Raw genomic sequence first — 3375 nt, forward strand, 5'->3', positions numbered from 1 at the left:
TCACTATTTGACTAATCTGACCACACTTCACTACGAATCAAATTTCTCATTGTACAGAATTCAAAATTTATTCTCGTTTATTTCATTTGAAACTAGACTCGTTAAGGAGTCTAAGAATATAAATTTTATTTTATAACCATCATTGTAAAATTTACAATGATTTTCTAAAAACAAAACAGGGGACCTCGAAGTCATTTTGACTCTATCCAACGCCACATCAAATATCTCATTATCGGCTACTCTTTTGCTTACAAATTTTCTTTTATAAGAAACTAGACTCATTAAGATTTCATTACATAATTTATTCAGCCTGTAACTCAACTCCCACTATTTATGGTGATTTTTCAAAAATCATGTTACTGCTACTGCCCCAAGCAGATTTATTACAATCTACTCTTTCACACATTCTTTGCTTTCATATTATTTAAACATGTATATCATGTCTGTAACGCCCCAATTTTCGGGAATCCTGTGAATGTTGGCATAGGTTTAATTATGTTAGTGGGCCTCTAGAAAGCCCAAACTTAAGATAAAACCCGACAATTTTAGTTAATTTTTGTTCCATAAGAAAAAGGGAGTGAAATTATGAAATAGGACCTATGTGAAAATGTTTGAAAATGCTATAGGCTAAATTGAAGTGGCCAAATAAATAGGAGTGCAAAATAGGAGGATTTGCATGACAAACCTCCCATTTTACATGAAGTGGCTAGCCATCATGTTGTTGTAGACAATATGAGCACTTGATATCCATAATTTATGGTACAAATTGATACAAATTGATAATAGGCTAGGTAAATGTTCCATGATAATAGGTTAGGTAAATGTTCCATGATAATGGGTTAGGTAAATGTTTCATGATAATGGGTTAGGTAAATGTTTCATGATAAGAATTTCATATCTTTTGTATTAAAGAATTAAATGGATGAAATATGAAGTTTTATTAAAAGAAAAAGGGATGAAAAGAACAAAGTTTTGTCCATCTTTGTTCATCATAGCTGAAATTTAGAGAAGAGAAAGGAGAGGAGAAAGCTCCTGAGTATTCGGTCATTAGGAGGAGGAAAATTGAAGGTAAGTTATTGGTACCTTGATTCTACCTTAACTCTTGAAGTATATTTTGATTTTTAGTTGTGTTGTGAGCATTTAGTCATGAATTAAAATGAAGGAAATGGTTGTTGTTTCATGTTCTTTTGATGAAAAATGGAAGATAGGTGAAGTTGAGCCAAACAAATGAGCATGCATGTGCCTTAGATGTTAAAGAGAAAAATCAGCTAACATGTTGTGCTTTAAAATGATGAAATATAGATTATATTTAAGTAAAATCATAGATATGTGATGATTGATTGGTGATATACATGTTTAAATAACAAGCATGCAAGTTAGGTGTGAAAGAGTGATTTGGTAATAAATCTGCTTGGGTCAGCAGCAGTAACGTGACTTTGGAAAATCACCATAAATTGTGGAAGAAGAATTAGAAGCTGAATAAATTATGTAATTAAAGCTTATAGAGTTTAGTTTCTAATGAAATAAACAAGAACATATTTTGAATTCTGTACAATGAGAAATTTGATTCGGAATGAAGAGTGGTCAGATTAGTCAAACAGTGAAACATGGGAAATTTTGAGAAAATTCTGTTATTGATTGGCTAAACCAAAAATTCTGAAAATTTTATGGATAGAAGATATATGAGTCTATTTTCAGGGAAAATTAACGGAACTTGATTTGGAGTTTCATAGCTCCAGTTATAAATGATTTAGTGAATGTTGCTCAGGAAGACAACTTGCAGTGAAATTATGATTATGTGGTAAACATTGACAAAAAATTGTTAATGAGTTGCTTATTGATTTCTTATAAGCTTACTATGATCTGTAGGTGTGGTTGGCCGAATATTGTAAGGGATTAATACGTAGTTTGTATTTGAATAGTTAGATTAACGTGTTAGTAATCCAATTGTAGGCGGTTCGTGTGTAGATCTCGTCAGCATATCGTCGCAAACAGGTGTGTAACTGATACTCTCTCATAGACTAGATTGGCAAAAGCCGAAAAGCCAAAATGCCAAAAAGTCAGTATTTTGGGAATTTGCGAGTGTGCGAATGCTCGTAAGATAGTTGGGTTTGTATATTTGGTAATCTAAAGTAATAAACTACAGTACACGCGATTTCGTACATTTTGATAATTTGGGCTTAATGGGCCAAAGATCGGATTCATGGGCCAACGGGCCCAATTCAGTAAGTATGTGCGGTAAGTGTTCTGATAGTATGTAAATAGTTAGGATATGCATGTAAATAGTTCTGATAATTTTACTTTTTTGATGTGGCATGCCGGATCCGACCATAACTTCTGGGCCGTGTTTGGGGTGCTACAATGTCATTCAAGATTGAACTTATATAACATAGGCATTTAAAATGCTTCACTATCAACTTTAATTCAATCAAAACGAACAAAATACAATATGATATCCACATTTAATTTTTCATGATCATAATCACATATAACAATCATATACTTCCACATAACTTCACAGATTTACCGAATGTATCACGATCACATTTATAATTGTAACCCTTATTCACATATGCATCACTTTGTACACTTATAATTCGGTCCAAATCAAATTCACATACGAGTACATAATACGTACCTGGCCCTCATAATGTAACATACATAATCAGTAGTAGTTTACCTCGAACATTCAAATTCATAATCTTATTCGAATCATCGGCGTTAAGCCTGCTAGGTTTAAACCCGAATTCAATCACCAACACAAAGCCTAAGGGACTTTAAGCCGGATATAGTACCAAGATCTGAAGCTGCGGACCTTAAGTCCGGATATAGTACCAACCGACGAAGCTGCGGATCTTAAGTCCGGATACAATTCCAAAGACGAAGCTCGGGTATTTAAGCCCGAACAATTTCAAAGACGAAGCTTTGTGGGTCTTTAAGCCGGATACAATTCTAGCACGAAGGTCGGACCTTAAGTTCGGATATAATTTCAGCATATAGCTCATGGGTCTTTAAGCCGGATATAATTCCAAAGATATAGCCTGTGGGCCTTTAAGCGGATATAATTCCAAAGATATAGCTGCGGGTCTTTAAGCCGGATACAATTTCAACCGAAGCTGCGGGTCTTTAAGCCCTGATACAGATCAAGTATCATGCATATTTAATCATATATTAACACATCTCATTCAACATATCACATTAGTAGTCATTTGCTACATTCGGATATAAGCTCCATATGAGCACCATCATTTACATTTCGGTTAAAAAGTCATACATAAATATTACATATCCATTTCACCATTCAAGCTTAACCCATAGTGACCAATCGACTATAAGTCATATACATAAATTATTTATCACACAACTTAATTCAAG

General features: G+C 33.7%; 1 long non-coding RNA gene across 1 annotated transcript; it reads left to right on the forward strand.

The window, feature by feature from the left end:
- Positions 1-909: 909 nt before the first annotated feature.
- LOC128281497 (uncharacterized) lies at positions 910-2240 on the forward strand. The gene is made up of 2 exons (XR_008271718.1): positions 910-1068; positions 1954-2240. It is a non-coding gene; the product is annotated as an uncharacterized LOC128281497 (long non-coding RNA).
- The last annotated feature ends 1135 nt before the right edge of the window (positions 2241-3375 follow it).

The sequence above is a fragment of the Gossypium arboreum genome, chromosome 10, assembly GCF_025698485.1.
Source record: "Gossypium arboreum isolate Shixiya-1 chromosome 10, ASM2569848v2, whole genome shotgun sequence".
NCBI lineage: Eukaryota > Viridiplantae > Streptophyta > Magnoliopsida > Malvales > Malvaceae > Gossypium > Gossypium arboreum.